The sequence below is a fragment of the Pinus tabuliformis genome, chromosome 1_2 (genome assembly GCF_031772625.1).
Source record: "Pinus tabuliformis cultivar Carrire ecotype Pingquan chromosome 1_2, CPIR1, whole genome shotgun sequence".
Lineage (NCBI taxonomy): Eukaryota > Viridiplantae > Streptophyta > Pinopsida > Pinales > Pinaceae > Pinus > Pinus tabuliformis.
The window spans coordinates 276141915-276169759 of NC_142298.1; the positions used below are offsets into that span (position 1 = coordinate 276141915).

Sequence of the window (27845 nt, forward strand, 5' to 3'; positions counted from 1 at the left end):
TGATGAGAAGGGGATCACATTAAAACTAATTTGTGTTCTCCGGCCTATGATATGGCACATAGCATGGTCTTTGGCTGCATTTTTGCGTCTTCTCTTGGAGAGGAAAGCTTCAAGTCTGCCACTGGCCTTAAGAGAATCATATTTTTCTGTAAGTTCCTACTTCCGCAACTCAGATTTTTGAGGTATAAAGGTCATTTTCTTTTTTTTCACTGCTTCTTTCTCCTTTTTCTTATGTTCAGACAATTTTGAAGAATGTTTCTTGCCATCCTGCACCTTTGGCAATTGATTATCAATCCAAGACAAGTGTTTTTCTATTTTTCCAATAGCCTTAGGGTCCTCTGATGATTTTTAACATCTTCTGAAGCTTCTCTCGCTCTTTAGGAAGCTCTTCATCAAATATAAAACTATATTTTTTCTGAACCTGCCTTCTTCAAAATTGCCTAATAAAGACTCGAATCTTGGATCTCGAACTACCTTTTTGGACCTTGAACAACTTCCCTAAGCCTTCTAATGGGATGCTGTCGGCCGTCTATACAAACCACTGTAGTTTTGACAGACCCAACAGTAGGTGTGTATATTATTTGCGCATACTCCGCAATATTCTCAATTAAAACCTCCCAAAGTACACATTTCTGGGAAGCTTCCTTGTAAGAAATAATTCTTGTTAACAAGCTAGGCTTTCAATTCTTGAATGGGACAGTCTTGTAATCAAATTTCCTGTAATCAGCAAGAACTCGGAGCGGCTGTGACGCTGTGGGTAGGTCTTCAATTTTCTTTAATCGGGAAGAATTTAAATCTAGATGAGTAACCCGGTATCTACCGCTTAACTTGTATGTATCATTTAATTTCAGCGCGGAGTGTCTGTAATTACAATTACGGTATATCATCTATTTCCTTTAATCATGAAGCATTTAAATTTTTGATAGATGAGTAATCCATCATTTGCCCCTTAATCTGTATGTATTTGTAGTTAATTTCGGCGGGACTGTGATCACGCGGAGTGTACTGTAATTACATGATGTCATAATTTTTCTTTAATCAGGAAGCATTAAATTCTTTTGAGAGACGAGTAATGCGCCATCTGCCACCTAATTTTTATATATTTACAATTAATATTGGTGCATCTGTGACACGAAGTGTCTGTAGCTATTGTTTAATGAAAAAAAAAAACTAGATGGCACCCATGCATACATCTGAAATTTTATGAATTGTTGAAAGTCCACCAAATCCGTAATGTGACTAGTTACTGAAACACACCAGATTATCTAATAAAACAGATTTACAGCCATGCATCATGAGTATAATCTGAGGCAATGCCCTCACTGTTTAGAAACATACTAGATTCTGTGTTCCAACCTTGTTTCATCTTTAGAAAGTCCATCAACAATCCTATTCCTGTCCCTGTGGATATGTGAGAAAATTGATAGAAGAGAATGAATGATATTATACAGTTATTGTAATGTGAAATTACTCATTGTTATTTTCTTCCACATTCATTGAATAACTAGTAGGGAATCTCCAAGGATTTGAATGTTTCATGCATTAGCGTCAGCCTCATGAGTCAGTCTCTGGACCAATATGAAAACCATTAATTCACAATAAGTAATTGTTTCTTGGCCAATGCGTATTTTAAATTAATTTTTGAAGCTATGTCCAAATATTTTAAAATACCAATGTTAATATATCTAGACTAATTCTTTGTGATGTTATGATTTGTGACGTTATGCTTTATGACATTAGGAACAAAACTCGTTTTATATGAAAGTTGAGATTTGCATTTCTTTGTGACATTATGCTTTATGACATTGGGAACAAAATTCATTTTATATGAAATTTGAGATTTCCATGTTTAGATTTATGCAACATGAATTACAATAAACTTAAACATGGGTTTCAAAACAACTTAGAATATTAGTAGGGTGTTTTTTAAAGGTAAGCATTTTAATCAATATTGAGGGAAGATATAAAAGTATTCTAGAGAATAAAATCGTGGTTTATAAAATTGCTCTTATAATGAAAATTATGAAGTTATAAAAATAGTTTTGGTATTTTTATAAAAATATGTATAGTATATCACTGGTCCATACAATTTGCACCTCAAACATACTCATTTTATGCTAGACACTACTATAATTTGAAAACTATTCCAAGAGTGAGAAGCTTTCTAGATAAACATTACAAATTTAATTCTATAAAAGTACTTGATTTTTGCAAAATCATTTATTAAAAGTCAATAAAAATTTGGACCAAATCTATGAAGACACTAAATATCACTGGCAAGTACCAATGGGACCCTTTCAATGAATTTAACCAATTAGGAAAGAAGCTTTATTTATGAATTAATGGATTATGAAATTTATTTTACAATTTCTAATACACATATTGAATTGCTAAAATTAAAGAATTGGAGACTTTGCTTAGGGTGGTATTGAAACATACAGTTGAGAAGCACTCATCCTTAAAATGCACTGGTCAATGCACATGTTTTCTTAATATATTTATAACAATTTAATGATTGACAATCACCAGAAATTAATAACAATAAAATAAAACATACAAATAAGTTTGACTAATGAAACTAGTTCCATATCATTTCAATAAGTTGTCTTTTCATCGTATAATACCAAAAACTTAAACTTGACTTCGTCATACACAAATTTTCTTGGTCTAGGCTTTATGAGTGGTTGGATGTGAAGCATTTTAATGCTCTAACCATAATCAAGCCATTCTTTTAAAAATTAATAACAAGTTAAAAGTGCCACATTATAAATTGACATATGGAAATTATGTTTTATGTAGTAATATCTTGGTTAAATTTAATATTTACATCAATTGTAGGATTTTTTTTTTTATATATTGGTATGTATTAAAGAGAAGTCAATAATTAAATATTGATTGCAAAAGAATGTTTTTTTTTATGGGTACATGAAAAATTAGGAGTGTGTTTTAAAATATTATTAAATTAATTTGTGTTGAAATTGTTAATAATAATTTGAATTAAATTATAGTTTTCATAAATACAGTGATTGATATAAAAATATATTATAATTGGGATATCATATTTTCAATAGGTTGCTATGATCATTTGATAATCTATGCATGAGTAAGTGAAGTGGAGTGGTCACTGGTCACAAGTTGTGATCACTTAAAAGTATCCTTGGGTTTTCTTTGAAAAAGGTTGGGATCTTTCTTTGGAGATAAACTTGAGCGATAACAAGGATGTCACTATCTATTTCTTGATAGGTGAGGTGTGGTAGGTGTTATAACCAATTTGCTTCCTCTTGATAGTTTTTATGTAGCTAAAACAAAATTTTCCCACATTTGCGAATAGAAGACAACTTCCTCGGATTGGGAAGTATGTTTTTGTTTGATTGGCATAACTTCCTTATTTAGAGTATTCTTCTTTATGCCCAATTCAATGCTCAATATATTATTGACTGCATGTTTAGATTCTTCCACTGTTAGGTCACGTGCCACATCATCTCTAACTAGTTGAGACACTAACATCATTACTTACTAGGATATTATCTATAAGTAAGTAATGTGGTGATGTTTCAAAGAGTTTATTGGTTGGATGAACTCCTAGGAACTATTCATGGAACACTACATCTTGATGCACAATCACTTGCTTTGTAATTTATCTAATTATTTATTTATTTACAATTGCTAATAAGAATATTTTAATTTTTAGCACTTTTGACATCAAAGTCCTTCATCTTTTACTAGCTTGTGAGCTTAAGTTCACCATTTGAATTTCTTATTCTTACTTGTCCACCTCTTTCGACATTTTTCCGCCTATGGCCTAAATACAATGCTACAATTATCATTTTAGGGAATATACTAACAAGGGTCCAAAATGACACTTATTGAGATATTGGGGAAAATATTGCAGAATTATCAGAAGGGATAACTTAGAATTTAAAACTTTTTGAAAAATATCAAACGTATGGATAATTTATACGATCTTTTCTTCTACGACAATATTATTGCAACATCTATGACAGTGAACTCTACCATATGCAATGATGAGCATACTAATCACTTTGTGTACCCGACATTGTCACTTATAGCATCATGTAGACGTAGTTTGAAATGAACGACTATAATTGGAAGCTATAGGAGTACAGTGAGTGGACGACTTTACTTGGTTGAAAGCATAATATATTAATTGTACCATGAGATGAATTTTGATTGTGATTATCCTACCCTTGTCTTGTTATTGCTTAGTCAAAAAAAAAAAAATTGGGCTGCAATGTTCCACAGATATAGTCCTTTAGTTATAACGGAATTCATGGTATAGATACCTTGGGAAAATTATAGCTTGCCCACCAGAAGGTTAGCAAGATTTTCAGGAAGGGTTCTTAGGATATGTGTCGTCGTTTTTCCTTTATGTTCTAAGGACTTCGGGACGAAGTCCATTGTTAAGAGGGGGTGTATGTAGTGCCCACTCTAGTTTTCTGACCCTAATATGACATTATCTTAGATACTTTATTCTAGGAGGACCTCAGGTTGAGGATCCGAGCACATGACACTATTATTAGCGATTGAGATATTCATGGTTGTGATGTTTATGAATGCTTTTGATTGATGTTATGATAGCATGAATGGTTATGTATCCTATCTATCAGTATTCTGATGATTGCAACATTAAATAGTTAAGTTTGGTCTCTATTTGGATTTATGATGATGAGGGTAGTAAAGAATATGTATGCTCTCTACTAAAAGCATGATGATGATAAATTTGATGAATAGGTATATTTCTATTGATGTTACGATGTTGATAGCTTAATGAACATGTATGTCTCCATTGATGTTTAATGATGATAGCCATGATGGATGTGTCCCCTATGTTGACTACTTTCTTTAGTTCAGGCTTACAATGGACAATGATGTGAATGACTAGGAATTGTTAATGATGCTATTATGACAATGACTAACATTGAAAAAACCTTGTTACTAATGATTATTGAGTATGGCAGGAAACCATCAGAGGCACTCGCATATGACGAGTTGATGACACCTGGTTTGATGAAAATTCATATTATTTTATCTTTGAAAGTCTAAGTCGATCTTGGAATCTACCATATATGTTTAACTATATTCTGATGATATGTTAATGGTTGCAGGCACATATTAGTTGCTTGACCGAATGACTCACATATGGGTGATGGGGTTGTACAAGTGGATGGAACTACATGGGAGGGATGGGACAGTGTCCCTGATCTCACCCACTAGCACTCCCGCCGTGACTTGGGCTGGAAGGGTTGAAACACCTTCGCCTTGAAGATCACGATGCCATGAGGGCAGGTCCCCAAGTTGGGTCGCTCATGAGGATTTTACCGGGGGCGCGCATCAAGGCGGATTCCTTAATCCCCGACACCATTAGTCTCACTATAGCAGGCAACATAAGAGATGATAGCGGTCTATGATGTTGCACCTATATTTTCCCCTCGTAGTCACTGAATGCTTGAAGGGCAAGTGGCGTGGCACCCTTGGAACTTCAAGGGAATTTCTTGAAGGGCACGACCAACTTGGCACATTTGGCATCACAAATAAAATGTTAGGTGTGGCACCCTTGGAACTTCAAGGGACTTTCTTGAAGGGCACGACCAACTTTTCACCCTTGACATCACAAATAAATTGTTAGGCGTGGCACCCTTGGAGCTTCAAGGGAAGTTCTTGAAGGGCACGACCCAAACTTGGCACCTTGGAATCATTAAAAATAAATAAATTAATAAATATAACCAAGAAATGAAAACTACGTAAATTTACATGAAGGGTAAATGATGTTAGAAACCGAGGTAATTATATCAAAAATAAAACTTGGGTTAAGAGGATCATAGGAAGAAATAAAATAGATTACCTTAAAAATTCTACCCTTCCCATGTTGGAAAATACTAGGTAGATTATGTGGTTTAAGTAGGTAAAAGGAGAAAGAGGGATATAATTGTAAGGATAAAGATTAATCCTAAACTAATTAAACCTAATTAAGAAAATAAGAAGGTGAATTAAAATAAGAATAATAAATTAAATTTAGAGAAATGTAGAGAACCTCCATGTGGCAACAACCAACATAAGATTATCCATCTAAGAGATAACCTGAGTTAAATTAGGGAGTAGATTGGGGATAAAATCTTAACTCATTAATTGACTTCAAGTAATGAACACAAATTAAGGAATAAAAAGGGGGGGGATAAAGAGACAACTAGGAGAAGAGATAGGAATCTTGTGAGGTGAGGAAAATATTAGTTTTAAATAAAAAGTTAAGTAAATAATTTTGGGTGACCCTTGATGAGAGAGTGACACATGGGTAGGTGAATAATCAAGCCATTAAATTAAAAATATATATATATAATTATGCATGACATGCCAAGTGTCATCTATGAGGACTCTTATAAAAGAAGGGGCAAGCCATGGGAGAGGGGACTTTTTGGGAACCCTATTGTTGGATGGATGAGATGATGTCAGAGAAGTGATTACGAAGCTATAGTGAGTTTGGTGAGGTAGAGTATTTTAGAGAGGGGACTCTTGAGCCAAGGTGTGCTCTCCTCTACCAGCTAGTGCTTTCCTCCATTGTACAACCCCATTGCAGCTCGGGGGTCCGCGGGGAAGAAGAGTACACAAGGAGTAGGCTGGGAGGTTAACCAGTGGGTCATCGCATTCGGATCAAGAACATCACCTTTCATTCACAGAGGTGACCGACAACAAGGGAATACTAGCAACAACAAAGCAAACAGAGTCTCGTCTTCTGGTGAACAGTACATATGTGTTGCAATACTATTTTGGTCTTAGTTAAATGTATGTAAATGTTATGATAGGTTTCTTGAAATGAATTCCTAATGTGTTTCTCTTATAGTTGCATTTTGCTGTGATTTAAAAAATATATATATATATGTATATAGTCTGGATGTGGTCCTTACATCCATAATCCATTTTACATAAGAAGGTTTACCTAGTTGAACGTAATAAGCAGAAAGAGCAACTCGTTGTTTAGCAAAGGATTTCTTATTGGCTTTAGAAATTCCACATCTCCATTGACAACAAATGTTCTCATGGTGGTTAGTTTTTCCATAATACTTACAAGGATTAAACACTTTATTTTTATTAGCATCAACACAAGCATTATTAGAAGAGCGTTGAGAAGATCCTTTAGTATTTGATTTAGGATTTTTATTTAAAAAATTATTAAGATGTTGTTATTATGTGCCATTACAACTTTATTAGAAGTTAATTATCCTAAAGCAATCAATCTCTCTTGCTCATTAATCAAACCATTACAAAAAACTTCAAATTTAGGAGTTATAGATCCTCCAGGCATTTCAATTGCTTATTCCTATTTTGGATGAACATATCAAAAGAAGAAGGAAATTTATGTTATATAAGAATTATTAGGGTTGATGTCTCTCTACCTTTACTCCTTCATGTGTGTTGTATTACATGTGCCTTGAGCACCCCAATCCTCCCCCAGCCCACCATCTGCCTTTTTGGGTGCTCCTTCACTTATTGGCCTCCTAACTCCTTCTTGCCCCCTTGGTTCAAACTCCAAGACTATATGGCACTCAGTCCTTCTTGGACTTTGTCTCCCTTCCTCTGACCAGTCTCTCATGGAGCAAAGCATGAATCCTTCAGTCGCTTTAGGTTGCACTAGTGCCTGCAGTAAGTGTCTGCACCGCCATTTCAAATATCAAGTCAAGAACCTAGACCTCTAATGGAAAATTCTACAATCAAACATAATCATTTTTTTGGTTGATGAATTGAAAATTATCAAAGCCCAAGTGAATCAACCAGAAGATGAAATTGATCCCTTGTGATGCCAACTAACTAAGTTACAAATTCAAAGATTGTTGATGAACAACACAACACTACAAGCAACACTTGTAGATGCCAAACTGATAAGTTGTCAATTGAACTTAACATGCCATTGATTGAGGATCCCCCTCCTGAATTATGATATCATATTATAAAGTCGTTTTTTTGTTTGGACAATTTTGTAGAGTATATAGTTGTTGTTTGGTTGGTATAATGTATGTCTGCAATAGTTTCTTAGATCTGAATTTTGGAACTTCTCTCTTGTTCTTTTTTTAAGAACCTAGAGCTTGGAATTCAATGTAAACATTTCTTGAGTATTTTGTTACGTTCGAGAGCATAACTTATATCAAAACCACCCATTAGTGTAAAAAAAAACTTATTCGGGTTATATCGATTTTCTTGTAATCTTTGTCATAGCTAAATAGTTTTTCTTTTATCATTTTAAGTTCAACAACAAATAATTATATCCTATCAAAATATATAGGATCTAACTCATGTATTTTTTTTACAAGGTAGTAAGTAGATACATCATCAAATTTATCAAATAAAGAAGCTAATGTGCTCTGTACCTTAATTGGGCCATCTTTATCCTCAATATGTACGTGAAAACTATTTGAAACCATCAGACCATGATTATTCTTGCTTGATCAAATTGTTCTTCCCATATAACTAAGTCTTTTGCATTGTTAGGTTTCTTATATTCACGTTAACTAACTGCCATAGATTCTTACTCCTAAGAATATCTATCATCATTATCTTCAATGGAATGTTGTTAGAACCCACTAACTTAGGAATCGAATTTATTTCTAAATTCATTATGATGAATAAAATAAGAAACTAAACCCTAAATATTTTGTATTGTTAGGTTTCTTATATTCACCATTAACTCACTGCCATAGATTCTTACTCCTAAGAATATCTATCATCATTCTCTTCCATGGAATACAATTAGAACCCACTAACTTAGGAATCGAAATTATTTCTAGAGTCATTATGATGAATAAAATAAGAAACTAAACCCTAAATCAAATAAAGACCAAAATCTTATGAGTCAAATAAAAGATAAATAAACTAAATTGATTATTACCTGTGAGGAACCTGGAAGTAAATGGGAAATGGTGAAAAATGTGATCATATCCACTATTGGGTCCCTATAATACTAGTGATTACCCCATTACTATTGTAGTTGTACCCCTTATTAATATTTTTGTGTGCCTATTGTCCCCATATTGTTATTACTGTGCCCCATAGAATCCCTCTATTGTTATTTTTGTGGCTTTATATTATTATTGTTAGGTCAGCTGGGTTATATTGTGACTCCTTAGACTCCTATATATAGAAAGGAAGTTTTGTCATTTGAATCATCCAAGAATTGTTCATTTATGTAATGTAAAGGAGGTTTCCCCCTCGAAGAGGCTGAATTTTAAGGCATTGGTCTATCTTTTCTATCTTTTTCTTGAGCTAGTTCCATAACATTTGGTATCAGAGCTTTGGATTCTAGGGTTTTGCTGCTCCAAACAGGTCATCGTGGCATTTTCGCTATAACTTTTTCTCTGCGATGTTTCAGAAGCTAAAAAAAAACCTATTTGAGAAGACATTGTGCTGAAGCTTGGGTCCGAATTTCAGAGTTTTTCACGCTATATTTGAGGAGATATGATATGAGGAAGTTGGTCTTTCTGCAGGCTCCTAAATTACATTCCAAACAGGTGACCTAGGGAAAATCATCATAACTTTCTCTTTGAGCATCGGATTGAAATTTTGTAAGAAGGTACGGAAAGAGTATGGACTGTAGTTTCTTTTCTATATTTTTCAGAGCCAAAGGTCAAAACAGGGACACGTGGCACGTCGTACAAGTTCGCTCTACTGAATTAGTCTATAATCAGGTCACTGTGGGAGATTTGGCATAACTATTCATTGGAGAATCCAATTGGGGTCAGACTGATGGCATTGGAAAGAGGACACCAAGGGCTATCACAGGTCGCAATTTCAGAATTGGATGATCTAAAAATACAGAGATACATCAGAGGCAATATCGAGCTCCTACAAAGTGAAAAAAGGTGTGTAGATTTTTTAAATTTTTGCTTAAGCTTGGTTTGAAAAATTATTTTGAAGGAATTCAAAGGGCATAGTAGAGCATTAGTATCGGAAACTGATGCCCTGAGGAAAGAAAATGCAAACACCTAGTAAGCAATCTGAAAGCTCTAGCATGACTCATGAAGAAGAGGAATAAATGCTACATGATATATCAAAATTACAAGACCAAGTGCAACAAATTTCACTCTCACAAAAGCTAACAGAAGCTAAGATAAATGGAGTTGAATCTAAGATAAAGGGCGTGGAAGCTAAGATTGACGATTTGAAGATAGATTTGAAGGCATATTTGACAAATTTTCTACAATAAATACTTACTAATGCTGAAAGGAGAGAAAAGGAAACTCATGATGCAAACAAAGGAAATGTTAATCATGATTTCATAAACTCTAATGTTGGATCGAAGACACACCATATTCCAAAAATAAATATGAGGAAGTTTGATGGCAAGGTTCTCGCAACATGGATATTACAGATGGAGCAATTTTTCGATCTCAATAATGTGCAAAACACACAAAAGGTATGTATTGCAACTTTATATTTGGAACCAAATCAGTTTGTATGGTATCAATGGCTTTGCTCTCGTAAACAATTTATCACTTGGGAAAGTTTTACGGAAGAATTGATAGCACATTATGAGGATACAAAAAGCAACACTTTTTTTAGCCAATTCATAAGTCTCAAACAAAAGGGTTCAATAATGGAGCACATTGAGGAGTTCCAAAAATTGAACATAAGGGTAAAAAATATTCCAGAGGAGCATAGGATTGATGTGTTCATAGGGTCTTTAAAGGATAATATCCAACATGATGTTCGCCTTTGGGAACCTGATTCATTAGAGAAGGCATTCAGGTTAGCAAGAAAAATGGAAAGCAAAATTATGGCAACTAGGAAGCATACCACTCACAACTATAAAGACGGAAGTCTTCCACAACCTATAAGGTTGACACCACAACAATTGGAAGAAAAAATAGCAAAAGGGATTTGTTACAATTGTGATAACAAATACACTAAAGGTCATAAGTGTGCTAAGAATAAATTATTCTACATAGATTGTGAAGAGGAAGAAGAAAAGGAGCAAGAAAGGTCAAAAGAAGAGGATATACTCCAGGAACAAAGCCTAGATGAAGAAAAAAGAATCTGACCATATCTTGTAATGCATTGGTGGGAATTACCACTCCTCAAACCATCAAGATAGAAGGACAAATCAAGAAGAAAAGGGTAATAGTGTTGATTGATTCAGGAAGTACCCACAATTTTATTCATTGTAAGGTAGCAAAAGAATTGAATTTCTTCTTAAATCCAGCACCAGAGTGTCAAGTGATGGTTGCAAATGGAGGAAAAATAAATTTCTCTGGAAAGTGCCATAATATCAAGCTATCCATGGGAGAATATGTATTGAGTAGCCCAATGCTTTCCATTCCAATGGGAGGTGTTGATGTTGTATTAGGAGTCCAATGGCTACAATCCTTGGGTACAATAGCTTTTAATTTTCAAGAACTTTTCATGAAATTTTCTGTGGAAGGAAAGGAAGTTGAATTAAGGGGTATTGCAGGGAAACCGGGAAAGATAATCAGCTCTAACAGTATGACAATGCTTCTAAAAAATGAACGAAAAGGTGTAATTGCACAATTATGTTCACTAGATGTTTCCACATTGGAATCATCTATTTCTCCAGATCTCCAAAAAGTCTTGGACAATCATTCCAAGGTATTTGAGACTCCCAAAGGTCTCCCACCTATTCGTGATCATGATCATGCTATTCATCTGATTCCAGGAAGTGTTCCTCCAACATTAGGCCGTACAGATATCCCTATGCCCAAAAGAGTGAAATTGAACGTATGGTTGCAGAAATGCTAGAGGCTAGTATAATTCAACCGAGTCAAAGTTCTTTCTCTGCTCTAGTAGTATTGGTGCACAAGAAGGATGGATCATGGCGCATGTGTCCGAATTATAGGGAGCTCAACAAGCTCACTATTAAAGATAAGTTTCCCATTCCTGTCATTGATGAATTACTGGATGAATTGCATGGATCAATTTACTTCACCAAGTTGGATCTTTGTTCAGGATATTATCAAATCAGAATGAAGATTGAAGACATTCAAAAAACAACATTTAGAACTCATGAGGGTCATTATGAATTTTTGGTCATGCCTTTTGGCCTTACCAATGCACCCTCAACATTTCAAGGTTTGATGAATTCAATTTTCAAACCATTCCTTAGAAAATTTGTGTTAGTGTTTTTTGATGATATACTAATCTATCGCAAGTCTTGGAAGGATCATGTTGAACATGTTGACAGGGTGCTACAACTATTAGAGGAGAAACAATTATATGCAAAAAGACCCAAATGTTTCTTTGGAGTACAAGAGGTGGAATATCTGGGTCATATTGTATCTCATGAAGGAGTTAACGTAGACCCTAGCAAAATTAAAGCCATTAAGGAATGGAAAATCCCCACATCCATAAAGCATCTGTGAGGATTTCTTGGGTTGACAGGGTATTATCACAAGTTTGTTAAGAATTATGGGATAATAGCAGCACCTATAACAACACTATTGAAGAAAGATGCATTTTCATGGACTCCAGAAGCAACAAAGGCCTTCGAACATCTTAAAGAGGCAATGTGCCAAGCACCTGTCTTAGCTACACCAGACTTCACAAAAACCTTTATTGTGGAATGTAATGCTTCAGGAAATGGAATTGGTGTTGTTTTAATGCAAGATGAAAGACCCATTGGTTTTGAAAGTCGTCCAATCAAGGGAAAGTTTTTACACAAAGCAATTTATGAGAAGGAAATGTTGGCAATACTCTATGCACTTAAGAAATGGCGACCCTACCTAATGGGAAGACACTTCAAGGTAAAAACGGATCATGATAGCCTTATATACTTTTTAGAACAAAGATTATCCTCTGAAGAGCAACAAAAGTGGGTCACAAAGATGTTGGGTTATGACTTTGAACTCATCTACAAAAAAGGGAAGCAAAATGGGGTGGCAGATACACTCTCAAGAAAGGATGAGGATGTGGAAGCATTGTTGTGCGCCATTTCTATTTTCCAACCAGATTGGATAAACGAAGCAAGGGAGGAATGGAAGAATGACAAAGAAGTGTGGGCACTTATTCAAAAGTTACAACAAGATTACAGTACGTCGGATAAATTTAGCTGGAAAAATGATTCGTTATGGTACAATGATCGCTTATACCTCTGTAAGAATTCCCAGCTAAAACAAAATATTCTTATGGAATTTCACACTTCTCCCTTAGGAGGGCACTCGGGATTTTTAAAAACTTACCACAGGGTTAAGAAGGAATTTTTTTGGGATGGCCTTAAATCAGATATTCAAAAGTTTGTGGCAAAAGGTTTGGTTTTCCAAAAAAATAAAGTTGAAACAATTAAGACACCGGGTCTATTACAACATTTATCCATTCCAAGCCAACGTTGGGAGGAGGTTTCAATGGATTTTATCACAGGCTTACCCAAGTCTGAGGGAAAGAGTGTCATCATGGTGGTAGTTGACAGACTTACCAAGTATGCACACTTTTGTGCATTATCACATCCATCTAAAGCTAGTACAGTTTCTACTGCATTTATGGAAACAATTCAAAAGCTACATGGAAACCCAAAGATTATTGTAAGTGACAGAGATCCCATTTTCACTGGAAATTTTTGGACAGAATTATTTTCTTGTCTTGGTACTCAGTTAGCTCATAGCTCATCTTATCATCCTCAATCTGATGGGCAAACTGAGATAGTAAACAAATGTTTGGAAGGATATCTTCGTTGCTTTATATCTGATAAACAGACACAATGGGTCAAATGGTTGCCTCTAGTTGAATGGTGGTATAACACTTCCTTCCATACAGCAACAAAAATGACCCCATTTATGGCACTTTATGGGTATCATCCACCATCCATCACATCATATTTAAGAGAAAATTCTAAGGTTCAAGCAGTGGAACATCACATCGAACATCAACAACAAGTCCTCCAACTCTTAAAGGATAACCTCGTGTTGGCACGGAATAGAATGAAACAACTGACAAATCAAAGAAGCAAATGTAGGTGATTGGGTATTCCTATGGCTACAACCATATAAGCAAATGTCCCTCAAGCAAGCTAAGAAGGATAATAAATTATCACCAAAGTATTATGGTCTGTACAAGGTGTTGCAAAAGATTGGTACTATGGCATACAAATTGGAGCTTCCTGCAGCTTCCCAATTGCACCCAGTTTTCCATGTTTCATGTTTAAAGAAGGTTATAGGCGATAAGCTCCCAGTTCAAACAATATTGCCAGAAATTGACGAGGAAGGAAAAATTATATTGGAACCAGAAGCAGTCATAGAAACAAGAACTCGACAGCTGCGAAATCGATCAATTCCAGAGTATCTTATCAAGTGGAAGAACTTATCTGCTAAAGATTCCACATGGGAGGATGAGAATTTTATACAGAAGCATCCAGAACTACTCAAGCATTGAGGACAACACTTTTTTGAAGGAGAGGGGCATGTTGGGTCCCTATAATACTAGTGATTACCCCATTACTATTGTAGTTGTACCCTTTATTAATATTGTTGTGCACCTATTGTCCCCATATTGTTATTATTGTGCACCATAGAATCCCTCTATTGTTATTTTTGTGGCTTTATATTATTATTGTTAGGTCAGCTGGGTTATATTGTGACTCCTTAGACTCCTATATATAGAAAGGAGGTTTTTTCATTTGAATCATCCAAGAATTGTTCATTTATGTAATGTAAAGGAGTTTTCCCCCTCGAAGAGGCTGAATTTTAAGGTGTTGATCTATCTTTTCTATCTTTTTCTTGAGCTGGTTTCATAACATCCACCAACTTATTACTTGCAACAAAAAGTAGCTTACGAATTCAAAAATAATCACTAGAAATTACCTACATAAAACAAACACTCATACCTTCCATGCAATAAGTCCCTTGAATTACTATTGTTCCTCTGTGCTCAATCAAATGTGGCCTTGTTGAGACTCATTCTACAGCCCAGTAAGAGGGGATGTGTAATTTTTTCCATTCATTTGTGCCTCGTTAAAATAAAAATAAAATTAAAAATTATCTTCTAAATAGAAAAATAATGTTGCTTATAATTTTAAAAAATGAATAAGTTGTAAAGTAATTAGAAATAAAAAAATGTGTGAATCAGATGTTTAAATTTTATACTTTTCAAAAATATTTTAACAAGGGATTTAAATAAACTATTTGAAGATCTATGTTAACTAATTTACGTGTTGGATATATATATATATATATACCTTTGGTGTAATTATGGCGACGAGAGCTTGCCTCAGCTCTTCCTTTACAATGTGCACTAACATGGGATGATGGTGATGTGTTCCCATCATTCTCTTTCCTCGACGGTTTCAAAAATGCCTTGGCGTATTTTGACACCTTTGAGCATTCTCCTTCGGTGTATCCCAAACCTGTGAATCGAGGTCTTTTCACAACCTCCAATGGTTGAGTCATGCCTTGGCTATTAACACCAAGTCCTCCTCCTTTGTACCCCATCTTGCTAAGGATTCTCATGCCAGTTCTTGTAACGGGTATCTCCACATTTCCAATAGAAATATCAGCATGTGAAGATGAAACTGAAGAACAATCACAATTGTTTACCTCATACGTCGAATTTGAAACAGGTGATGAGGGATTTTTTAAGCCTCCATTGCGCCTCAACTCCTCCAAGGTATTTTCCGTGGCTTGTAGCTGAAGCTACAACTTCTGCTTCTCCTCTTTCTCTTCTTGTAGAAGCCTCCGTAATTCAGCATCCTTTGCTTGAAGGCTTTGGTTGTTTCGCTTCAGTTCTTCCAAGGTTACCTTTGCGGCTTGCAACTGAAGCTACAATCATTGCTTCTCCTATTTCTCTTCTCGTAGAGTCATCTTCAATTCAATGTTATCTGCTTGAAGGCTTTGGTTGATCTCCTCATTCGAATGATGAGAAGATGATGAAAGCAATGAATGTTCACTGGAAGGTGTGGATGGAGCATCGTTCTTTTCTCTTTCTTTCTCCTCTTCCTCTATTCTCTTCTCATAAGCTTCATACATAATGGTCCACCATTTTGGACATCTTGAGCAAGGCCTCATACATTTCTTTATCATCCTCCATTTATGCACGTTCAATTGTTCATGCTCATAATTCACTTCAGCGAGAAGACCGCTCTGATACCAAACTTAATCCGGGTTCCTTTAGTTATAGGAATTATCCAAGATATTTTAATTTTGTGATGTTGTTAGAATTGCATTTAAAAGAGCATAAAGAACCACATGTGCATGCTTAAACAAGAGGAAACATGACAATATCAACAAGTCAAAACATGAGACATTTGATAACGGAGTTCATCCAGTGTGGACTACATCACCAGGCCTGGTGTCAAGGTGGTGCTGACCGATTCATATAATGTTGGAAATGATGATGATGTACATGGACAACACTTTATCATAGCAAGGTCATATGCCCTCAAACAAGAGTGTCTTGTCTCTCCATAAGATGTTCCCCTTATAGGAATTTCCCTCTCAAGAAGGCTTCCTCTCAACATGACAAGCTAAACATGATCTCACACAATGTGGCAATGAGCACCCCTTCAACATAGTTACATAGGGATCTCCACAACAATGCATAGCATGACAAGTAAAATACATGTCAGATAATGTGGCAAAATTGAACCCACAACATAACATCAAACGGGGATCTCAAAACATAATACATCATCTCAGCAATTATGAAGGAAAACATGACATGACCGATTCATGTACCTTCACCTCTGAACTTGGCCGAAAAATGAAAGGCTCAGCTACAAAAATTGAATGCACCACTGAATTTCTATCATTGAGAGGTGTAAAATTGACTATCCATTTGTCGAATTTTGACATCATCAAAGTCTAGGCCTGTAGGAATCTTTCAGATTCCCCGTGATTCTCTAAAGATTCCATTCTCTGGGATGACCGCAGATCTGCAACTAAGATCACAAATCTGATCTTGCCATCATGATCCTTTCAATATTCTAATATTTTTGAGTATAAATTTGGTTGCATTCTGACTCTAGCGAATTTCAGCTTCCAAGCAATCTTCAAGATTCCCTCAAGATTCTTCAAAGATTCTTCTCTACTGGGAATCTGCAAGTTTTTTGCTCAGATGGTGATTCTGATTTCACCATCGCGTTCCTTGCGAAATTCTAGTTAAAATGACTATAAACTTCATATCATTCTGATAAAATGAAAAATTACCTCCCCATGGAATCTTTCAGGCATCAAGGAATATTCTCTACAAAAGATTCTCTGTCTCGGAATGCATGCCATCATGGTTCTACCTCTGGCCTGCAAATCATGGTTCCACTCCTAGATCAGGGTTCTGCATTATGGGTTCTTCCTCTACAATAAAATATTAGCATTTGTTGAAAAACAAGTTGGCTCCCCCTGGGCGCATCTGAGAAGGCGAGTTCAAATATTGTTGGGGGATGGACTTTGTAAAGATGCCACCCATGGCGGATTAGTTTAGGTAGATGAAATGGAGGTAGATGGTTTATTATCTTCCATATATTAAACCACATCTTATTGTCAAAGACCCTGTAATTCTAAAAACTTTGTTATAATTCTAGGCATTAACCCTAGCTTAGAATCTTATGAGCAACAATCAACTGTAAAGAAGCATACAAGTATAGTGCGCTATGAAATTAATACACATATATATACCAAACCCCAACTAGGGTTTCAAAGACAAATAACACACAAATATAACACATGGCATTTAAATACAAGAGAAAGTCTTCTTAGGGTTTTCTATCAAGATACTAAAGTACACATAAATATATATATAAAACATATCATGGCACAGTGAACACTTATTTGCATAAACTTTGATTGGCTACCGGCTCTCGATGTTCCACCCAGCCATAGATTTTATGGTTCATAATCTCAACCACAAGTCACCCCTGAGTCGAGAATGCAACTCCATAGGAAACAATTGTAAACGAAACAACCAAAACCCTAGCCAAGGTACCAACCCTGGTAGCTTCAGTGTCCAACCACAGGCTCGTGTTCCTCTAATTTGAACCCAAGTGGTGCAACTTCAGTCCCTCAGTAGTGCCCATCTTCTAGGGCGCCTTACAACTCCCTAGAATAGTCTCAACCTGCAGCTTCATGATCTTTGTTTCTATCTGGGTGTCCAAGTGCCTAATAGCCGAAACCAAAATAATCCCACAGTCGATGATAGATTCCAAACTAGGACTCACCAACTGTCACTGAACCAACCATTGTCACCAACCCATAACCTGAGCCATCAAGCTCTTAGATCCACTAGGGATAATTAAAATAGAGAACCAAGATCTAAAACTAGGATGCATCCAAATCAGTGTGATTAACTGAATAAATACACCTCAGCCAGTTCCTGAGTCCCCTCGGGACGCACTTGCTCTTTAGTCACCAAGACTAAATGATCAACAATGTAACTTATTCCATCATTCTCATAGGAACCTACACTAATTTTATTTGCATGGCTTTACTTCACCATGTGGCACCCTCTAGAGCCACGTGGTCCCTACGTGCACTTTTTGCCAAAACACCCAAGTGTTCCCTTTTCCTTAGAGTTGTGACCCCCATACTCATTTATGTGGAGTGGACTTCATAGCCAGCATATTTTGTTAATAATATGTCTAATTACAATATATTTGCAATCTCGACCCTCTGGCCACTTATCCAAAAATGGCATAAAATCGTTGAGCACAATGGCTCAAAAATACATTTAACATCTATACATGGGCATGCAAACCACATAATATAACTCGTCTATTTTAACAACATTACATGGGCACGCAGACCACATAGTATAACTAAGCTTACCAACCTATCATTGCATACATCTATCTTACCAGCCTACACTTCACTATACATATACTTACATCATCTTAGACAAGTGGGGTATTACATTCCCCCCTCCCTTATTTTATGCACTACCCTTAGTCCATCATATTTCCATAATCTAAATTTGTTGTTGCAAAGTGACATTTTTTCCCACCCTGTAGTCGCAAGTCCATTTCCTTGTGCATGGCTTCATCCTGGAGCATCCTCCACAATTTCAGTGCCATCCACACATCAGCAAGATCTGGATGTCCTTTCCCCATGCTGATGAGAATGCAAGCTCAACAATATCATCATCACTTGAGGACATTGTAAATGGAATCAATATGCATGCAATCATTAATAGAAACTGTTACACAGTAATTTGTCACTGCCTTCCTGTCAGTCACCCTGCTGTGCCCAGAATTCACAATCACCAAGTTCCTGCTTCCTGAACTGGCCCAATAACCCATTTTCCTAAAGTTTTGTTCATCAGCGCATCTGTTTGCAAAATACCCGTGATGACTGGCGCTCCATAGTGTATCTCGCGCGCTGCCAGCTCGGAATGACATCACTTTTCCGCGCTGGTCGCCAGCGCGCCTTTCCCGTGTCCTTCCGCGCTGACATGACTGTCCTAGTTATGTAGACGCGGCGCCATCGCGTCAGTTGCCTCATAATCCGCGCTGATCCAGTTTGGGCGAATTTGTTCAAACAACCAGCCTTCCAGATAACTTCAGGCTTGGTTGTTAGCTTTGTGAATGTCGACTCCCTTCTATGGCATGTCTGTTCGACCCTTTGCAACCATTTCCCTCAAGGATAAGCTCATCCTTCCACCCTTTTAGGAGGCTCCCTTTCCTACATATACTTTCACCATTACCATGAGCAGCTAGTTAGACTTAGCTTGGAATAGCTTGGATTGTACAGAGCTTGTAGTGCTCAGATTGCTGCTATAGGTGTGGTGTGCTAGGTGTGGAAGTGATTGATTGCTTAGGGAAGGTTGTTTTGTGTTATTTGTGTGAGAGAGAGAGTTGCTTGTCTTGGGAGAATCATCCTCAAAGGTGAATGCTTGAGATACATGCTGACTGGCCCCTCCTGAGAAGGTTACCGACGTCAGAACATTTGGTTGTACTCTTCTCTATTCTGATTAATAATAGATGAGTGCTATTATTGTTCCATTCTCATTTGTCTATGCAATGGTTAAATGTGAATTACATCTTTTCTGACTGATGTATGGTTTCTTTTACTAGATTTTACGCTTGTGTTTGTTTCCCCTTCGTGTGTGCATGTATCTATTCGCGGAGATCGCGGAGGATTGTGACCAGCCGAAGCGGAGGAGCGAAGGCAACATCTCTTCGTCAAACGACAAGCGCAGGAATCCAAGTAGGTGCTCTTTACCTCTTGTTTAATTGTAATTAGGAACATGCGTAGCAGCATTGTGTGATTGTTGCTAGACCCTTGCTGGGCTAGTAGGGATCGCCTCTACCCGTAGAGGGGATTTACCTCTCCAACAATTTGGCGACTCCGCTGGGGAGGTTGCGTCCATTCCACAGACCATTTTCACATGTCCTTTGGATGGCTGCACCCATGCCTAGACTGCATGTATTTGATTGATAGAGATTTTCGGTCCTTCCTGGTGGTGTTCCAGTTCGGCGTGTGTTGTAAAGCATTTCACCCCTCCCACTCTCTCGGTCTTCATGCTTTAGGGGGCATCTGTTACACAGTAATTTGTCACTGCCTTCCTGTCAGTCACCCTGCTGTGCCCAGAATTCACAATCACCAAGTTCCTGCTTCCTGAACTGGCCCAATAACCCATTTTCCTAAAGTTTTGTTCATCAGCGCGTCTGTTTGCAAAATACCCGCGATGACTGGCGCTCCATAGTGTATCTCGCGCGCTGCCAGCTCGGAATGACATCACTTTTCCGCGCTGGTCGCCAGCGCGCCTTTCCCGTGTCCTTCCGCGCTGACATGACTGTCCTAGTTATGTAGACGCGGCGCCATTGCGTCAGTTGCCTCATAATCCGCGCTGATCCAGTTTGGGCGAATTTGTTCAAACAACCAGCCTTCCAGATAACTTCAGGCTTGGTTGTTAGCTTTGTGAATGTCGACTCCCTTCTATGGCATGTCTGTTCGACCCTTTGCAACCATTTCCCTCAAGGATAAGCTCATCCTTCCACCCTTTTAGGAGGCTCCCTTTCCTACATATACTTTCACCATTACCATGAGCAGCTAGTTAGACTTAGCTTGGAATAGCTTGGATTGTACAGAGCTTGTAGTGCTCAGATTGCTGCTATAGGTGTGGTGTGCTAGGTGTGGAAGTGATTGATTGCTTAGGAAGGTTGTTTTGTGTTATTTGTGTGAGAGAGAGAGTTGCTTGTCTTGGGAGAATCATCCTCAAAGGTGAATGCTTGAGATACATGCTGACTGGCCCCTCCTGAGAAGGTTACCGACGTCAGAACATTTGGTTGTACTCTTCTCTATTCTGATTAATAATAGATGACTGCTATTATTGTTCCATTCTCATTTGTCTATGCAATGGTTAAATGTGAATTACATCTTTTCTGACTGATGTATGGTTGCTTTTACTAGATTTTACGCTTGTGTTTGTTTCCCCTTCGTGTGTGCAGGTATCTATTCGCGGAGATCGCGGAGGATTGTGACCAGCCGAAGCGGAGGAGCGAAGGCAACATCTCTTCGTCAAACGACAAGCGCAGGAATCCAAGTAGGTGCTCTTTACCTCTTGTTTAATTGTAATTAGGAACATGCGTAGCAGCATTGTGTGATTGTTGCTAGACCCTTGCTGGGCTAGTAGGGATCGCCTCTACCCGTAGAGGGGATTTACCTCTCCAACAGAAACAAATCATGAAGAATGAAATTTCATTTAGTGCAAAAATCCATAGCCATAGCTAGGTTCTAAGTGCCTCAATCATAGGAATAGTCCCTACATACAATTCATTCCAATAGATTTATATTCCTAATTGTTATTTTGCATTTCTAGTTGCCCTCGTTCTTGCTGCTTTGTTTAAATTTATATAATAGTTGACCTTGTCAAATTTGTATCAAAGATGTTACAAGTTGTTACAACCTATCATAATGCATGTTACTCATGTCATTCTCATCAGTTATGACATATCATAAAACTTGTCCTAACCTATCATCAGTCCAAACATAACACCGAGTATGGCCTAATGACAACCATGTCGTATACCTGCCAAGACCTGTTAGAATAATTTCTACAACCTACCATAAGCCTATCATAGGCCTATTATAGACCTCCTACAACCTGTTATAAAAATTGTCACCACCTGTGACCAATCCATATGTTGTAACATGTAATGATCTTGTCACCTAGTTGTGGCAAGTTTATTACAACTTGTAAGGAATCTGTCACCTACCTATGACAAATCTACTTTTGGTAACATGTAATATACCTATCATTAACCTGTGACAAATATGGTACAACCTATTACAATCCTTTATAACATGTTGTAAATCTATCATAATCTGTTATAAATTGTCATCAGACTGACATAATCCTATTATATCTAGTGTGCTATTCTTCTAGGTTCCTCTCAATATTTTTCTATAATAACCACCATTGTTTGGCCACCTTTGGTAGTTCCTAACTTGTTACCATCTAACCACTTGAATGTCCCCTTTCTCACCATTTCTAAGAAACAAAATATGAAATCCTGGTATACTAATCAATGATTTAAATTTTTATACTACATTAATCTAGTCAATGCTTTGCATCTGATCCAAATACCATTGTGCTTAAAAAGATTAATATAATATTGTTATAAACTTGTTTGAAATGCAATAGGGATAGGTCTGAATTCTTTTCAAAATAGATAAAAATATTTGGTATCACATTATTTTCTTATGATAAAACCTGTATAATATCTCTGCATAAATTTTTTGCATTCAATCTATCGTAGCGTTACTAATTGTTGTTCTTGTATACAATTCCTTTCACCTTGGAGCAGCAAACAACATTCTCAATGTTATCTTTACCAATCATAGAAACTATGTTTGGAGAATTCCTTAATATTTCCAATCCTAAATTTATGACAATTGATTATAATTTCTCTAAGCATGCCAAAAATTAAAACCAAAAGTCTATTTGTAAGTATTCTATTCTTAAGAGTTTAAATTTATAATTAATATATTCAAACACACAAGAATCAAATATGAAAATTGAATTGATACTTATATGTAGGAGTAGATATGGTGTTTACTTCATATAGCACCTACTTGCCCATCATCGGGTACCTACTCAATACCCTTCACCCACCAACGTATTAAATCTTAGCAGCCTCCAACCCGCTGCCTTTTTGAGACCTCTAGGTATCCCTCAGGCCCTTGAGTAGTCCGCTTTACTCTCTGACACATAAGATATTTGATGAAATTATCTCTTTCTTTTTATATTTTCCTTCCAAGCTTAGGAATCCCATTCATGGATTCACAGTCCCTCGAGCGATTTATCTTGCCAAGGCCTTAATGTGAAAGAAGAATGAAAAAATGTAAGGCATTTTTTTCCGTAGGGTTGTTGTCTCGAACAATTGCATCATCAACAATACAACAACCAAGTTTGGCTTCTCATATCAACTATTTCACAGATACTATAGCATATTGTTATCACTTAGTATGAGCTCATCACACACATGCTCATACATCACATACATATGTGGGTATACAACACATAAACTAATGCATCACATTTAATATCTCATAACAAAACAACAAGGAGAAGGTTAAAGGGATTCTCCTGAATAATTTCCTACAAAAAATAGAATCCACAGCATCATTGTCCTATATTAAGGTCTTCCCATTGTTTCTTTCTATTTTACCAGTCACTTATATCTCATATTGTCACTACCATTACAATTGTACTTGTATTTACTATGATGTTATGTTGGCATCTATTTAATCCAATTCTTTCCTATGCAACCCTCACCACTGTTACATGAATGTACATGCCCATCATGGCAGTACAAGAAAACAGAACTCTTTAGTTCCATGTGGAAATCTGAACACAATACCTTCATTAGGGATCTTTATATTAGTCAATGTCGATTCTCCATTAACCATTGCACTCAACTCAAGTCCATGCTTGAGTGATCATAGTGTTGTTAAAACTCATCATGTCCTTCTTGTATTGTTGTAACTTTTCAAGGAATTCGCCACTTCAAAATTCCTACCCATATTCATATTATGGGTTCACCAAAGTGTTCTGCTAGTCAGTATTTTTCTATTAACTTCTCACTTTTCGATTCCGATAATTGGGCTAAACTTTATGTTGTCTAGAAGTTGAGCATGTCCAACACAATTGCTCCTCATGGTCTTGTAACCTCCTTCTAAAATTTTGTACAATTTTGTTTGCAACTTAAAATTATGGGTTGATTTCTATATTTTTCTCATAAATAACTTTCTATTGACTATCTACTTGCCCAAATCCATTGCCAAATCTTAAAGTTATGTTTATTAGAAATCTCAACTCATTAAACCGTTGTTTACCTCTTCTATCACTTGTATCTTTTCTTGGGAATCCCCATAGAATTTCGTCCTCATATTAAAATTATATATTGATAGGTATGTTATATCCGAAATTACATTTCTTTTAACTATTCATGAGCCAAATTTGTACTCTCAAGAAAAAAGTTATGGCCTTGCAAAATCTATTATCTTTATTTCCTTTATCTTTGGTTGTTCTAAAATTTGGTGCTTGTGTGCCCTCAAATTTCCTATATTGGTCTACCTACATCACTCATGATAACACATGCCACATGATTGTTGTGGCTCTCCATCTCAACAGCCCCCTAAGCACCTATATGCATCACATAGCACTTTTATGGCTAGCCATCTCAACTCCTTTTGCACATGGCCAGCATGCAAGTCATTGTTTTGACATATGCAGTTTTATTATGTGTGTGTGTGTGAGTGTGTGTGTATTTCTTCCATATGGATAGTCCCTTTGCCTGAACTATTCGACCCTAGAATATATCCTTGTATGGAATGGCCTTATTCAGTCTTGCACTCCATGTATGACAACAATATATATATATATATATATATATATATATATATATATATATATATATATATATATATATATGTATGTATGTATGTATAAACACACACACACACTTCATACCCCTCTGCCATCCACGATTCATGATTATATTAGAAAATATATATATCATAATTTTTTACAATACTAAGTTCAGCTCATTGAATATGGGTTGTCCCTCGTGGGGAATAATCCAATGGTGGGGATTGAATTAGTGATACCCACTGCATACACCATCCACCTGTTAAAAAAATGTGTATAAGTATAACCCTAGCGGACCAATGACTGGAACTTAGCTAATGGAACGACCATGAGCTCATCAGATTTCCAAATTGCATGGGTTTTAACACGCCAAAGGTATGGATTCGACCAATTTTCCAAACATGTTGATGTCGCAAGGGTTTTTGCACCCATTTCATCGAATATCCATTTGGAATTTCATCGATGAGATATGACACTCAGATGAAATCACCAATGAGACAGATCTATGGAGCATTGTTGCATGGTTAGGGATTGGTCCCCATGCCAATCAGGTTAAAGATATCGGCCCAATGGTTTATGAGTATGTAATTTGGCTTCCAAAAAGTCGATGAATACCTTTGTATTCCCCAAAACTTCAATAACATGCTCCTCGACGAAATGCCAACACAATGAGTTATACAAATTTGGTTTCGCCTAGGGTGGCAAGATGAGAGTGCCAACAAGTTGTTAATCATTCGAAAAGTATTTCCTTGCACACAAAGGGCAAGGTATTTTCCCAAATTCCCATGAGTAGAGAATTGGGTGTTGAAATCTCCAAGGACATCATTGGAAAAGCATCAAGAAACCAACAGAGGACCTACGTTTCTCCATGCAACTCAATGGTAGAAATGGCATCATTGGTTGGATTTTCCACATTATTTTTATTCAATGGTGACTTGGTACCCATTGTCACCTGGTATGCAAATTTTTTCCAATCAAGATTTTTCTAAGAAGTTAGACCAAGGTGTTACAATGTGGGTTTTTTCTATACTATAATCCACTTTGTGACAATTAACAATCTGTGTGGTTTTATGTAGAACAAGAATGAATGGGACACCTTTTTTTTGTTCAAGCCCCTGTATTTGTATTGTTTCTCGAACAAGACCATTTCTCAGATGGTGAATTATCTCAGGTTCCACTAAGTAGGGCTTCAAGTTGGTGAGATCTTCTTTGTGTTTTAGTGGACTTGCAAGTAGAGAAACTACGACAACAACTTCACGAGTGTCAAATTTCTTGGAAATCAATATGGATTAGGGTGCATATGTCTATTGTATAATTTCACTCAATATTCTCTATAATTATCAATAATGGGAAGGATAATTGTTATGTACCTAGGGGGGATAATATGGGGTACCAAGGGAGGTACCCAAGGTAATAATGTAATAATGGGATGGGCCATAGTAATAAATAAGGTGGTTAACCCATGTCATGTAAGGGACCACAAGTAGTTAATAATAATGTAATGGGCCCATGGTATTAGTTGATGGTATGAGGAAACCATGGTAATGATGCATGGTATTGTATGTATGAAGCCTATATAAGGGCTAGAGACTCCATATGAAGATAAAGAGAAGTAATATTGTATGAACAGGCATATAGCTTGTGGAGTGTTCTCCTTCCTTAAGGAGTGAATGTATGGTGTTGCCCTACCATAAGGGTTTTGATAATAAAGAGAATCATTTCATCTTATTCTTGGGTTTATTTGCATTATCTTATATTTTTATATCAGATCTATAGTATTTCCGGGTTAGATCTACAACAATATTTCATATTATTTCCGGGTTAGATCTACAACAATAATACAACTCTGTCCCATAAACTACAATATAAACAGTGTTGCATTTGCATATTGCAACCATTATATAATTCCAGTATCTATAACAGTTTGAATATAATATCCATTGAAATATATTAAGGGATACCCTCTCATGGTCTCATTAAAGGTTTTCTTCAAACAGTTTGTAGGCATATCTACCAGAATTCAAATTGTTCTTTCTAGAAATTCCAACCAAACCCAATATTGAAAATACTCTATACACCAAAAAAAATTGCCCACAATAAACTAAGTCGTAGTGAATTTCCCTCTTTATGAATTTAAGAGTGTAATTGAATCAAGATTCCCTATTCTCTTTTAAACATTTTACCAATTAGTTGGCTGACATTTCCAAATTTTGTTTTGATTCTTTATCTTTGGCCCATGCAGAGCTAGTTCTGCAAACTTGGCTCGGATACCACCATGTAACATCAACGGCCATTATCCAAGAAATGATACATAATTGTAACTCAAATTACACCAATAATTCTTATGGAATCCCATTATTATGGTTCCATATATTAAACCAAAAGTTACTACCCATGACCCTGTAATTCTGAAAACCTTGTTGTAATTATGGGCATTAACCCTAGCTCGGAATTTTATGAGGAACAATCAATTATAAAACAACATAAGTATAATACACATCAGAATTAATACTCATATATATACAAAACTCCAATTAGGGTTTTAAATACAAATATAACACATGGCACTTAAATACAACAGACACCCATTTTAGGGTTTTTTATCAAGACACAAAAGTACACATAAAACATATCATGGCATAGTGAACACTTATCTCCATAAATGTCAATTGGTTGTGGGTTCTCCATGTTCCACCAAACCATAGACCGTGTGGTTTATAATCTCAACCATTTTTCACCCTCAAGTTGGGATTATAACTCTATAGGCAACAGTTGTAAACCAAATGACCAAATCGTGGCCAAGGCATTAACCCCAACAACTTCAATCTCCAACCACAAGCTCACGATCCCCTAACTTGCACCCAAGTAACGTTGCCCGATTCCCTCAATGGTGCCCAACTTTCAGGGTGCCTTACAGCCACCATAATGGTCTCAACCTGCAACTCTAGGAGCTTTGCTGCTATCCAAGTGTCCAAGTACCCAACAACCAAAATCGGAATAGCCCCACAATTAGTGCTAGAAGCCAAATAAGGATTCAT

General features: G+C 36.5%; 1 pseudogene; it reads right to left on the reverse strand.

Moving 5' to 3' along the window:
• Positions 1-25: 25 nt before the first annotated feature.
• Positions 26-27845, reverse strand: LOC149205412 (uncharacterized; annotated as a pseudogene).